Source organism: Oncorhynchus gorbuscha, linkage group LG26, assembly GCF_021184085.1.
Source record: "Oncorhynchus gorbuscha isolate QuinsamMale2020 ecotype Even-year linkage group LG26, OgorEven_v1.0, whole genome shotgun sequence".
Classification (NCBI taxonomy): domain Eukaryota; kingdom Metazoa; phylum Chordata; class Actinopteri; order Salmoniformes; family Salmonidae; genus Oncorhynchus; species Oncorhynchus gorbuscha.
This window is the reverse complement of record NC_060198.1, coordinates 11207320-11221989: the sequence shown is the minus strand read 5'-3', so window position 1 is coordinate 11221989 and position 14670 is coordinate 11207320. Positions and strand designations below refer to the sequence as shown.

General features: G+C 45.5%; 1 protein-coding gene across 4 annotated transcripts in view; it reads left to right on the top strand.

Annotated features, from left to right (window-relative positions):
• The first annotated feature begins 1618 nt into the window (after positions 1 to 1618).
• LOC124015242 (junction plakoglobin-like) overlaps positions 1619 to 14670 on the top strand; it is a 31103-nt gene continuing 18051 nt past the window's right edge. For all 4 annotated transcript variants that reach the window (XM_046330319.1, XM_046330318.1, XM_046330317.1 and 1 more), the window contains exon 1: positions 1619 to 1768. The gene's annotated coding sequence lies outside the window, so the exon portion shown is untranslated. The remainder of the gene's footprint in view (positions 1769 to 14670) is intronic.

Below are 14670 nucleotides of genomic sequence, written 5' to 3'. Positions count from 1 at the left end.
ACACCCAGACGCATGGCCTATAAAATCAGCAGCACTGACCCAATATGCCGTGCCACCGGCCCTGGCCCCTGTCTCATCCAGGCTAGGGGTATAGAATATGGCTGTCACAATGGACAGCTAGCTGCTAGCCTGAAAACAATACACCCCGAGGCAGGATATGGACTGACCTATTTCAGTCTGTCATACAGCATTGGAGAGAGAAACACTTTCCACATGTTCACCTTCTCTCTGTCACTTTCCTCACGTAACCGAATACTATATCCTTTCGAGACTCCTAACACCATGCAGGATGTCACTTTGAATTGTTATCCACAACTTACTAAAACTATCTCCGTGCCCACTGAGAAAGTTGTTTTTCTTCAAAAAGACGAAAGAGAGCGCGAATGTGAGTTAAAATTATGGATGCACTTTCTCCTTCTCCCTGTCTCATGACCTTAGATGGGTGTCTAGTGGCAACAACACCCCATCCTTACGGTCTTGGATGAAGTCTGTGTGATTTTCCTCGGGGGGAAAAAATCAGAAAAAGCTGACAATAAAAACGACGCAAAAGTGCCTGGTTACATTAAATCCATGGTGAATGTCACAGATGTTTGTGGTTTGTATGAGTGTATTTGTGTGGGCTGTCTCCATGGTGAAAGTCACAGACGTTTGTGAAGTGTATTTGTGCGCAGTGGTGTAAAGTACTTAAGTAAAATACTTTAAAGTACTACTTAAGTAGCTTTTTGGGGCATTTGTACTTTACTTCACTATTTATATTTCTGACAACTTTTACTATGACTTCATTACATTCTTAAAGAAAATAATGTACTTTTTACTCCATACATTTTCCCTGAAACCCAAAAGAACCAGTTACATTTTTAAATATATAGCAGGACAGGGAAATTGTCAAATTCATGCACTTATCAAGGTAACCTCCCTTGTCATCCCTACTGCCTCTGATCTGATGGTCTCACGACACACGCATGCTTTGTTTGTTGGAGTGTGCCCAGGCTATCAGTAAATCCATTTTTAAAAACAAAAAAATGGTGGCGTCTGGTTTGCTTAATATAAGGAATTTTACATTATTTATAGTTTTACTTTGAATTCTTAAGTATATCTAAACTTTAGACTTTACTCAAGTAGTGATTTAACTGGCTGTCTTTCACTTTTTACTTTAGTATGTTTCTATTAAGGTGTCTTTACTTTTTCTACCGCTGTGGGCTGTCTTCTCTATAAAAATGTGATACGATTTTATGCCACCACTTCGCGACATAAAAGCTAGTCTACCCATGTGACTCACCTTTCTGTCTTGGCAAGTTTCATGACGTAGCCCAAGGTGTGGCCGTTCTGTGGGCTACTTTCTCACACAGGTAGACTAATGCCCTGTGTGTGAGCAGGCCATGCTACCCACTAACATTTTATTCTTCGTTGTAAATTCGAAAACAAACAACAATGTTTTAGTAACGTAGTTGACCAAAAATACGTTTGGGAAACAACATTAATATTCATATTACTGTATAGACCCAAGTAACGCCACATTTGTTTTGTTCTGGCCAATTGCGTTTACGTTCCAAATTGTGGAGAAGTGAAGGGTGGGGTCGGGTCGGGTCGACAACACTATGGTAAGAGAGGCGGAGTCGCTGGTGTTAGGCTTTTTACTCATTGTTCTGAGTATCATCCTACCGCAGTTGAGGTGAGGCAGAGAGGACAAAGTATATCGTTGTTAAAGTCTGTTTGTGGACCTGCGTAGACTTTGGAATATTCGAAACAATTTATTGTATTTTGACAGGTAAGAAAGATCTGTATTTATTGTCACATTCCCGTGTATTGACAGTCTTCGGAGAGAGAGTAAATTCGTGTCAAGTGAGTCGAGTGAGATAGGATAGTCACAGTTTCTCCATTCCTGTGTTGCGCTTGTCTCTAAACTGGAAACACGATTCTCCAGCGTTCCATAAATGTTCTTCCCGGTCTGGATACAATGTAGCCTGTCTCTGACATTCTGTCTCCCGTCAATTTTTGTATTTGTCTCTGAACTTGATGGCAGAATAGCGTAATGTTCCTTTCCTATTGTCAAGTGTCTAGTCGCCACCCAAACGTCGTTAAAGTCGGACATTTAGTTATCGTGGGTGTATTCATTACACAGATACCGTTGCAAAACGTTTCCTCTGTTACAAAACGTTATGCAACAAACTGTTTACTCCTTCCTGCCTGATTAAAGAGAAAATGTTTTTAGTTTGCCGCTACAAGGTTTTGTCCAACTCTGTTCCTGCCAAATAGATGTGCCAACATTTTCTTGGGGCAAACTATTATTGATCAACTTAACATCATGCAAATTCCAATAGAATAAAGTTTATTCAAGATCAGTGATACTAACAAGAGCAATGTGCGGTTTCCTTTATCCTTCAGTAGAATAGAGCTGAAAGTCATTCGTGGTGTGACAGTACACAGCACAGAGTGAGAGATGATCAAAGTTTCTTACCCCTCATCCATTGTCAAATCCACTGCCCCCCTAGTCGGGGCCAAAGCTCTTGTCATACAGAAGGCTATACAGCATTTCATTTATTTTTTATTTTTAACTAGGCAAGTCGGTTAAGAACACATTCTTATTTACAATGACGCCCAAACCCGGATGACACTGGGCCAATTGTGCGCCGCCCTATTGGACTTCCAATCACGGCCGGGTGTGATACGGCTTGGATTTGAACCAGGGACTGTAGTGGCACCTCTTGCACTTAGACCACTGTGCCACTCGGGAGCTCCTAGTATAATCTCTATTCAAGGGTTCTGCTGGGGGCTTTGACAACCCAGTGAGTTGGGGGTGGGGCATGACATGATGAGTGCCTGCATGGTTCATACATGCATCATCGGTTAGGATGAATAATACTGATCAACAATGAGGCATTGATACCAAAATGTCCTTACAGGACCTTCACACCTACAATACATTCTCTTTTAGGGCAGTTCAGATCCAGAAGGGAACCAGTGCCAGTAATGTCCAGGTCTTTGTCCCAATTGGCACCCTATTCCCTATATAGTGCACTACTACTTTTGATCAAGGCCCATTGGACACAAACCAGGTGTTCAGGCTGAAGACATTATCCATACCAGTGAACCTCTGTTGCCTCATACTTCATCCTTGACCAAAGGGAACCATATGCCATTAGTTACAGGAGCTTTACTACCCCACTCTATGCCACTGCGATAACAGAGCACAGATCCTCTCATTTTATTTCACAAGTAAATCCACTTTCAACATGCAACCCGAAATAACATTATCTCGTTCGCTCATCTTACGCGGTTTAGTCTTTTCAAAGACTCCCAAGACCAACTTTTAAAATTGTCCCAAGTCATATTTGACATGGCACAGCCTGGCATTAGAGCTGGACAGATGTCTGTCAAAATGGAGAGCTCCCTCCTCTCACACCAGTCATGATCATGCCATTCCAACGACCAGAAACAACCAAGAACAATGGCATCAAAACAACCAAGTTTTTTTGGCATTCAACAGCGTCCTGAATCTGGGAGGGGAGGGGGGGTGAAGGCTGAGATTTTCAGCTGCAGCTGGGGTCATACTGGCGCTAATCCTCCCCCTTGCTTAATTCCTTGATATTGTCCAACAATATTGTCCTCGTCTTTCTTTTCCTTCCTATCTTATTCCCCCCATCATGCTGTCTTGTTCCATGCGTCTCTAACTTGGTCCCACATTTGCCACTTCTCAAATGTGACCCTTCCCTGCCTAATTCTCCTCCCTCTTCTTGACTTCAGTCTCTCTCCTCACCCCATGCCCTCCCTCCCCGGTGGCGCCTGAGCACCACAGAGAGCTCCGTTATGCCGCAGAACCTAATCGGACCACGCGTGGGACCAGGCCTCGGTGCCAATGTGTGTATCCAGGTTGAGCGTGTTTGCGTGCATGTGTAGGCTACATGTGGGTGTGGAAGATTGGGATTATTTTTCTGGTCAGCCATGATGTGGACTCGTCTTCTATCTGGGGTTAAAGAGGAGGTGGGGCGATAGCGGTCTAATCTCCGAAGGGTTCAATCAACCGGACAGGGGCTTAAGATCTCTTCTCAGACAATGCTGTTATCAACCCAAAGCAGATTTACTCTGACTTCTACCCTCCCCTTTGCCACTATTTAAACAAAAGATAGGCATAGAACAAAGATAAAAATCACTATCTTTTGATATGTTATCCCCAGACTAAGGCGACTTCCGTATTGGACGGCTGTTGCAAATGTCAAGGACATTTACACAAGGGCAGAACAGAAGATATGAAGACCTACCTGCAAAACAGCAGGTAGGTCTGACGCCTGAGCCTCTAACTTGGAGAATGCTATGATTGAAGCACGCAAAAGGGGCCCAAAGCGTCTTGGAAGCCAGTCATCAATGGAGTGGCAGAGGTGGCACGATATGAAAGACTCCATCCAAGCTGGCATCGCCCGGGCGACCAACACAGCTGTGCTCTTATTACCATCATGAATATGAGTTATTCACTCAATACATTTTTTTTTTCCGGGGAGGCCTAACAACCGTTTCTCCCCATCACTCGGTGCTCTGGAAGTCTGGTACTACTCTGCCAACTGTATTATTTTCAAGTCTGCTCCTATCAGACAGCTCTTCATAAACCACCAGGCCACATCTGCTGACGGCATGCTGGAAATAGCTGCATCCATTACTGTCTGTTTCTTTTATGAATATATTACCTTTTGATCTTTTTTTTTTCATTACTGACACAGTTTCACAAGCAGGGAGGGACTGGAGTGGACTAGATTCCTGAATCCATGGGTGACTTAAACACAGGTTTTACAGTTGGGCAGGTTCGTTTAGCCTACACTCGGCAGTGCTTCTCAGTAAGTCGACTTGGATGATTACTCCTCGTCATTGCCGTGGTGTCCCTCTTCACCCTGCTCTCTCATCTCCCACTTCCTAGTCATCTGTTTAATTGCACTCCAATGAGCAGGGAGAGGAGAAGGGAGGAAGTGCGGGTGCGGTGGAAAAGCAACGCTAGCGACTCTGGGAATTCTTCCCCGTCGAGACGCCGTATCAGAGAAGAGAATCATCAGCCTCCTCTAGAGGAGTGACTATAATTCACACACAGATATGAAGTGTCTGTTGCGAGGATTGACGTGTGGCGTGTAGGTGGCCTTTATGGAAGCAACGCCTCACAATAACCTCACCACACCAAGGAAGGAAAGAAAAAGGTTATTTGTAAATTCTTCCCTCCGTGCTTCAGTCCCCTGTCGTCTTTTGTGTTGGTCACGGTTTACACGAAGAACTTTTTTTTTAAAGTGGAAGCCTAAACACTGCAGGTAAATGCAAATACTCCAGCTTCCCCTCCAAAGATGTCTGGTACAGGCTTAGTCAGACTAACTTCTTCTGGGGGGGTTATTCTTTCGCGTCCCCTCATGGAATCCTCCCCGCTCTCCCTAGCCTCCCCTCGCGCCTCTGATCTTTCTGAAATATTCATCATCTGTCGTATCGCCTCAATGCTCACCAGTACAGCCATGCATATATCCAGTATCCACGCTGCAGCAGGCGAAGCCTCCCCACTAACCCTAAAGGACGGCTTTAGACCAAGCGAACCTCGCTGTCCAGACCATGACAGACAACATCCATTCTAGTTGCTCTGTGCAAAACTCTTGTATAGTCCCCTCAAGCACTGAGAAACTGAGTTCACTATAAAAATACTTATTTCCATTCACTCCCATTGCCGTCCTCCCATTCACCCTAGATATTGTGACACAAGCCTCCTTGTCCATTCTTCCTTCATACAGAGTAATTGTGGACAGCAGCCCAGCATGTTACATCAGAGTTCCTGCAGCATCGTCCTTCCTTGCAGTGACAACACAGCCTCCCGTTACTCCCTACAAGAGCCGGAGCCTGCTGGTTCTCCGTTCTACCTGATAATTAATTGCGCACACCTGGTGTCCCAGGTCTAAATCGGTCCTTGGTTAGAGGGGAACAATGGAGGGGGGGGTGGAACTGGCTTCGGGTCCAGAGTTGAGTTTGAGGGCTCTATAACAATGGAGACGGGGGAAACACACTGTCGTTGTTACATCAGAGAAGCCACGCAGACACGAAGGCCTAGTTCTACCGCTACACACTTTCTTCCTTCCCTGCTTCCCTTCTCTGTGTAATCTGATCCAACTCTGCACTTCCACACCTCAGAGACAACACTGACCTCCTATAATTCCTAGTGCGAGGAGCGTAAACATGAATTACCCAATTAGCTCGTTCCAGTCTGCGGCAACTGTATGCCCTCTGGTCTGGTGTGATACACTTTCGACACATCTAATGGTTATTTAATCAGTTACTGGTTAGACATTATTGTGTTACACGGTCAAATAGAACCTACATTGACTTGTTGAATGACTTGCAAGTCATCGTTTCTTTTTATTTGCCAGTTGACTGCTAGCTGTTTTCCAGGCTGTTTTCCAGGCTATGTCAATTAACACAATAACATTAGCTAAGGCTTTGCGTTTCTCCCGATGAATCACTGCTAATGACACCATGTAGCTGCTGTAATGTAAAACCATGCTGTTACCGTCTTGGAACTGTCCACTGTTTTCTACTGCTGTCACTGTATTTAGCTAGGGTGGTAATGAATCATTTCGTCAAGTCCAGTAAGCCAAACTCTAAAACTCAAGACTAGGCCCTAATCCTCAATTTGAAAGTCCGAGAGGCTTCATGCTTTGACTCTTGAAAGCATATTATAAACAGACGTAAAATGTCTTTGACACGCGGGTTCTCTTAGACGTGGATGTTCATAGAATCTGATATCATCCCCTCTTTTCAAGTTGGAGAATGTGTGCTTGCGCTCTGTTTCACATGCGATCCTGCCAGCAGGGCCCTGCTTTGTGTACTTAAGCCTTTCAATGTGCCTGACTGTAGTGGGGGTTTGGCATGCTAGTGGAGCCGAGAGGGGAGTTCCATCAACTGGCTGTTATCGGTGGACTGATAAATGGACTGTAAGAAAGTAGCTGGAACAGCTCGTAGGACAGGAGCCTATGAGTTGATTTTTGAAAATGTATTTCACCTTTTATTTAATTAACCAGGTTGGCCAGTTGAGAACAAGTTCTCATTTACAACTGCGGCCTGGCCAAGATAAAGCAAAGCAGTGCGACAAAAACAACACAGTTACAAACAAACGTTCAGTCAATAACACAATAGAAAAATCTATGTACAGTGTGTGTGTGTGTAACGGATGTGAAACGGCTAGCTTAGTTAGCGGTGTGCGCTAAATAGCGTTTCAATCGGTTACGTCACTTGCTCTGAGACCTTGAAGTAGTAGTTCCCCTTGCTCTGCAAGGGCCGCGGCTTTTGTGGAGTGATGGGTAACGACGCTTCGAGGGTGACTGTTGTTGATGTGTGCAGAAGGTCCCTGGTTCGCGCCCGGGTATGGGCGAGGGGACGGTTTAAAATTATACTGTTACATGTGCAAATGTAGAAGATTAGGGAGGTAAAGACAATAGAGCGCTATTTACAGATTGGCTGTGTACAATGATCGGTACGCTGCTCTGACAGCTGATGCTTAGAGAGGGACATTTGTCTCCAGCTTCTGTGCCTTTAATATTTTATTTTATTTTTTTAAGAAATGCAATTCGTTCCAGGCATTGGCAGCAGGGAACTGGAAGGAATGGCGACCAAAGGGGGTGTTGGCTTTGGGGATGATCAGTGAGCTGAGATAAGGCGGTGCAAAGACTTATAGATGACCTGGATCCAGTGGTTTGGTGACGAATATGTAGCGAGGGCCAGCCAACGAGAGCATACAGTTTGCAGTGGTGGGTAGTATGTGGGGCTTTGGTGACAGAACAGATGGCACTGTGATAGACTACATCCAGTTTGCTGAGTAGAGTGTTGGAGGATTTTTGGTAAATTACATCGCCAAAGTCAAGGATCGGTAGGATAGTCAGTTTTACGAGGGTATGTTTGGCAGCATGAGTGAAGGAGGCTTTGTTGTGAAATAGGAAGCCGGTTCTAGATTTAATTTTGGATTGGAGATGGTTAATGTGAGTCTGGAAGGAGAGTTTACAGTCTATCCAGACACCTAGGTATTTGTAGTTGTCCACATATTCTAAGTCAGAACCGTCCAGAGTAGTGATGCTAGTCGGGCGGGCGGGTGTGGGCAGAAATCGGTTGAAGAGCAAGCATTTAGTTTTACTTTCATTTAAAAGCAGTTGGAGGCCACTAAAGGAGTGTTGTATGGCATTGAAGCTTGTTTGGAGGTTTGTCCAAAGGAGGGCCAGATGTATACAGCATGGTGTCATCTGCGTAGATGTGGATCAGAGATTCACCAGCAGCAAGAGCGACATCATGGATATATACAGACAAAAGAGTCGGCCGAGAAATTAACCCTGAGACTGCCATAGAGACTGCCAGAGGTCCGGACAACAGGCTCTCCGATTTGACTAACTGAACTCTATCTGACAAGTAGTTGGTGAACCAGGTGAGGCAGTCATTTGAGAAACCAAGGCTATTGAGTCTGCCGGTAAGAATGCGGTTATTTGACAGAGTCAAGCCTTGGCCATGTCGATGAAGATGGCTGCACAGTACTGTCTTTTATCGATGGCGGTTATGATATCGTTTAGGACCGTGAGCGTGGCTGAGGTGCACCCATGACCAGCTCGGAAACTAGATTGCATAGTGGAGAAGGTACGGTGGGATTTGAAATGGTGGGTGATCTGATTGTTAACTTGGCTTTCAAAGATTTTAGAAAGGCAGGGCAGGATGGATATAGGTCTATAACAGGTTGGGTCTAGTGTCTCCCCCTTTGAAGAGGGGGGTGACTGCGGCAGATTTCCAATCTTTGGGGATCTCAGACGAAACGAGAGGTTGAGCAGGCTAGTAATAGGGGTTGCAACAATTTTGGCGGTTAAATTTAGAGCGGGTCCATTGTCTAGCCCAGCTGATTGTAGGGATCCAGATTTTGGGCAAGTTGCTGCAGGGGGTGCAGAGCTGTTGGCCGGGATAAGGGTAGCCAGGTGGAAAGCGTGGCCAGACGTAGAAAAATGCTTATTGAAATTATCGGTTATCGTAGATGAGTGAACCCTCTGGACAGGATGCTAATCTATCTCCTTAGTGCTGAGTGCAAATCAGACAGTCATCAGGTCCCATTTTTGCAGTCTTTGGTCACACTCGGCCAGGGATCGAACTCACAACCTGGGCACTAACCTCAAGTCAAATTTTATTTGTCATATGCTTTAAATACGGCAGATGTTGACCTTACCGTGAAATTCTTCCTTACAAGCCCCTTAACTCCATTTTCTTAACTGTGCTATTGGTTAAGAAAATATTTACTAAATACACTAAAGAACAATGAGGCTTTGACTTGATAAAATAACTAATGAGGCTGTATACAGGGGGTACCGGTACCAAGTAATGTGCGGAGGTACAGGTTAGTCGAGGTAATTTGTACATGTAGGTACATTTACATTTAAGTCATTTAGCAGACGCTCTTATCCAGAGCGACTTACAAATTGGTGCATTCACCTTATGACATCCAGTGGAACAGTCACTTTACAATAGTGCATCTAAATCTTAAAGGGGGGGGAATACTTATCCTATCCTAGGTATTCCTTAAAGAGGTGGGGTTTCAGGTGTCTCCGGAAGGTGGTGATTGACTCCGCTGTCCTGGCGTCGTGAGGGAGTTTGTTCCACCATTGGGGGGGCCAGAGCAGCGAACAGTTTTGACTGGGCTGAGCGGGAACTATACTTCCTCAGTGGTAGGGAGGCGAGCAGGCCAGAGGTGGATGAACGCAGTGCCCTTGTTTGGGTGTAGGGCCTGATCAGAGCCTGGATGTACTGAGGTGCCGTTCCCCTCACAGCTCCGTAGGCAAGCACCATGGTCTTGTAGCGGATGCGAGCTTCAACTGGAAGCCAGTGGAGAGAACGGAGGAGCGGGGTGACGTGAGAGAACTTGGGAAGGTTGAACACCAGACGGGCTGCGGCGTTCTGGATGAGTTGAAGGGGTTTAATGGCACAGGCAGGGAGCACAGCCAACAGCGAGTTGCAGTAATCCAGACGGGAGATGACAAGTGCCTGGATTAGGACCTGCGCCGCTTCCTGTAGGTAGGGGTAAAGTGACTGTAGATAATAATCAGCGAGTAGCAGCAGTGTAAAAACAAAAAGGGGGAGGGTGGTGTCAATGCAAATACTTTGGGTTTAGTATAGTTTGATTGTTCTTATCTTGTCTAATGGCTTGGGGGTAGAATCTGTTAAGGAGCCTTTTGGAACTAGACTTGGTGCTCTGGTACCGCTTGCCGTGCTGTAGCAGAGAGAACAGTCTATGACATGGGTGACTGGAGTCTTTGACAATTTTTTGGGCCTTCCTCTGACACTGCCTTGTATATGGGTCCTGGATGGCAGGAAACTTGGCTCCAGTGATGTACTGGGCCATACGTACTACCCTCTGTAGCACTTTATGGTCGGATGCCAAACAGCTGCTATACCAGGCACTGATGCAACCGGACAGGATGCTCTCAATGGTGCAGCTGTGTAACGTTTTGAGGATGTGGGGACCCCATGCCAAATCTTTTCAGTCTCCTGAGAGGGAAACGGTGTTGTGTCCTCTTCATGGCTGTCTTAGTGTGTTTGGACCATGATAGTTTGTTGGTGATGTGGACACGATGGAACTTGATCAATGTGAATGGGGGTGTGTTCGGCCCTCCTTTTTCTCTAACCCATGATCATCTCCTTTGTCCTGCTCAAGTTGAGGGAGAGGTTGTCTTGATCTAGGTTGAGGGCCACTGAAGTTAGTTTAAATGGAGTGTCGCCCACGCTCAAGTGGGAAGCATTCACCTTCTAAGTGAACATTCACAGATTCCTGCACCTTCAGGTTTGACTGATAACTGTAACTAGATATTGTCCCATCCTAGTTTTTGATGTGGTTGTATCTACACGGGAAACAATTATCTCTGTGTAGCAAATGTCGTTGAGCCTATCCCTCTGACTGGGGAAACCACAATCCAGACCCCCGGTGCTGCTGAGTCATAGCCTGGTCTGACCGTGGAATAACCACAACTTCCTGTAGCGCACACAGTCGATCGATTAGCATCACGCTCCACACCGCTGCACATCCTCCCGTGTCGGTTTTTATACTCCACAGTTGGCCAATTAACCCCTATTTCTTCCAGTAGTCCCACAGTGGACAAAGTGACGGGTGAGTGGGAGAGTGTGAATAAGAGGGGGAGGTGGTGGTGAGCGGGTCCTGGCGGGGTTTAAGCTTTCTCTCAGCAGGCTAGCTGGACCAAAACCACCTACCAGACGCACACAGGGGTCACACAGCTGTGTGTGAACTGTGTCTAGGGAGCACTTACTGACCATGGCCTCTTAGCAGCGGAGCTGCAAATCTATTTAGAGAATTGGCAGGGATGTGGAGGTTTTGGGGGGGGGGGTCTTTTACAAATGTTCCATCCCGAGAATAAATCACTTTTCTCTTGGGTAACCCGGCATTTCTCAGCAACTCCAAACAGCTATGACTCCGCAGGACCAAGCTCGTCTCTGTCCTGGCACCCCAATGGCAGAACCAGCCACCCTCCTGAAGCTAGGACAGCAGAGTCCCCATCCATCTTTTCTGAAATCACCTGAAACCCTAACTCATTTAAGAGTATTTTAAATCTCCATCCTCACCCCTATGGCCTATTTTACATTTGCATAATTAGTAGGCTGACTCATTAGCCTACCTCATAATATTTCCCTTAATGTTGTACGACGTGAGTAATGGGTATTACCTCTCGTGGCTTAATGTCTTCCTTGCTCACATCAGTTAAATAAAATGTTTCGTTGGCCTTCATTGTAATGACATACGAGAATAAGATGCAGACGGATTTCGCTTCTCTTCGCCGAGATTGAATGGCTATGGGTCTGAATAAATAACTGCTGTAGTCTATTGCCATTGCATTTAACATTCAGCAAACAAGAGCACGCTTGCATCCCTCTTCGTCCACAAATATAATACGTTCTAGTCTAGCTTTTCCCGGGACTCCACAAGAGTTAAGGGGAGAGGCCAGCGGAGGGCCGGTGAGTATTGCGCAAGAGTGAAGACCTGCATTGTGAATTGCTCTCCATAAAATGCGCCGTCTGTCACCGGCCTGAGTGTTGATTGATCATGCAGAGAAGTCTGTAGAGAAGACCGATTTAGACATGACACTATCAATGGACAGTTCTGTTTCACATCATGCTGTTCTTAGAAATGATTTACCAGTTTCTCAGTTATTTATCCCGGGAAACAGGAAGTAGGTTTGGACGGAAAGTCTCTTAATCTCGCTAACTCAGTTCCCCCAGCGTGTACGTGTTGATGTGTGTGCATTGGTGGGGGAGGCACAGATAGTGAACGCAGCTTTACAGATGTGTGGTTAATGGGAGTTAAATCTGCTTGATCTGTATACCCCCCCCTCCCCACACACACACGCACACTCTGTCACAGCTGTCTTTTGTCTCTTGATCCCTCTGTCTCTTCTGGCTGTCTGTGGAACAAGTCTACCTCTGGTTTGGCAGCACATGTGGCCAGGATCAAGAAAACAAACCTCTGTCTACGAGACCAGAAATCAATTCTGCACGCTGTATCGCTGCTCTCAGATGTAGATGTATGGCTTTCGAGACCCACAATGGTTTTAGACTGTGAAGGTTCTATGATGCCTCTAGCCACACCTCCACCACTGTTTTGTTTCCCCATCAGGCTTTTGAAACGGATTGAAGAATCTTCTTTTTTTAATAATCTCCTTAGATCTGGGGTTCTTCCACTCTGTCATTTATCCTCTTCGTTCCTTTTGGGGTGTAGCTTAGGCTAGCCTGGTTTAGTCAACCTTATCTTGGTAAACCAGGTCCGCTGGATCTCTTTTAGTGTGTCAAGGCTTAAGCTAATAGCCATTTTTTATTTCAAGTCAGTGTATACTTCTGGCCCTTCTTTGGACACTGTGTTAACAACCCTCCAGGCAAGCTTCAATGCCATACAACTCTCCTTCCCTGGCCTCCAATTGCGCTTAAATACAAGTAAAACTGAATGAATGCTCTTCAACCGATCGCTGCCTGCACCTGCCCGTCTGTCCAACATCACTACTCTGGACGGCTCTGACAACTACAAATACCTAGGTGTCTGGTTAGACTGTAAACTCTCCTTCCAGACCCACATCAAACATCTCCAATCCAAAATTAAATCTAGAATTGGCTTCCTATTTCGCAACAAAGCATCCTTCACTCATGCTGCCAAACATACCCTTGTAAAACTGACCATCCTACCAATCCTTGACTTCGGCGATGTCATTTACAAAATAGCCTCCAATACCCTACTCAACAAATTGGATGCAGTCTATCTCCGTGCAATCCGTTTTGTCACCAAAGCCCCATATACTACCCACCATTGCGACCTGTACGCTCTCGTTGGCTGGCCCTCACTTCATACTCATCGCCAAACCCACTGGCTCCATGTCATCTACAAGACCCTGCTAGGTAAAGTCCCCTCTTATCTCTGCTATGGTGACCAGCGAGCTTCACCCACCTGTAGCATGAGCTCCAGCAGGTATATCTCTCTGGTCACCCCCAAAACCAATTCTTTCTTTGGCCGCCTCTCCTTCCAGTTCTCTGCTGCCAATGACTGGAACGAACTACAAAAACTCTGAAACTGGAAACACTTATCTCCCTCACTAGCTTTAAGCACCAGCTGTCAGAGCAGCTCACATATTACTGCAACTGTACATAGCCCATCTATAATTTAGCCCAAACAACTACCTCTTTCCCTGTTGTATTTATTTTATTTATTTATTTTGCTCCTTTGCACCCCATTTATTTTTATTTCTACTTTGCACATTCTTCCACTGCAAATCTACCATTCCAGTGTTTTACTTGCTATATTGTATTTACTTTGCCACCATGGCCTTTTTTTGCCTTTACCTCCCTTATCTCACCTCATTTGCTCACATCGTATATAGACTTGTTTATACTCTATTATTGACTGTATGTTTGTTTTACTCCATGTGTAACTCTGTTGTTGTATGTGTCGAACTGCTTTGCTTTATCTTGGCCAGGTCGCAATTGTAAATGAGAACTTGTTCTCAACTTGCCTACCTGGTTAAATAAAGGTGAAATAAAAAATAACATTAAAAAAAAAATGAATGGATAGGGTTTGATTCAAGTCGGTGTATAAATGGATGGGGCTGTAAAGAGCTGTAAATGAGAATGTGTTCTCAGTCAACTTACCTGTTAAAATAATGATCAAATAAACAATTTAAATGTAGCAATGCTAAGGTTTATACTCTCCAGCGCATGGGTGTGTTTTGCCAGATAGGAGCCAAAGACACACACACACACTGCACAGTGCCACAACTTGCCAGGGTTATGAGGACACTCCCCAGTCTGACATGCCTGTGGAGTGGAGACGATGAGCAGTATTCACACAGTCTGTGGAACCTAGTTAAGCATCCACTGACACAACGTCTGTGTGAGCCCGTTTAGTCAGGAAGGGATGCTTTGGATGTATGACAATAGCTAAGACCTGTTTGTCTGAGAGGAGGGGATGGTGTTTGTTTGCCCGTACAGGATGAGATGGTTAGAGCGAGAGGGTGAAACAGCGTTTTCAGCTCAGGACTATTTTGGTTGATGTTCGCAGTGGGAAAGTGTGTGTCGAACGAGGCTAAATGTATGGGGCGAGTGTGGAATGTCACACCAGGATTCGAGCGATTGGCGCCAAACCGCATTCAT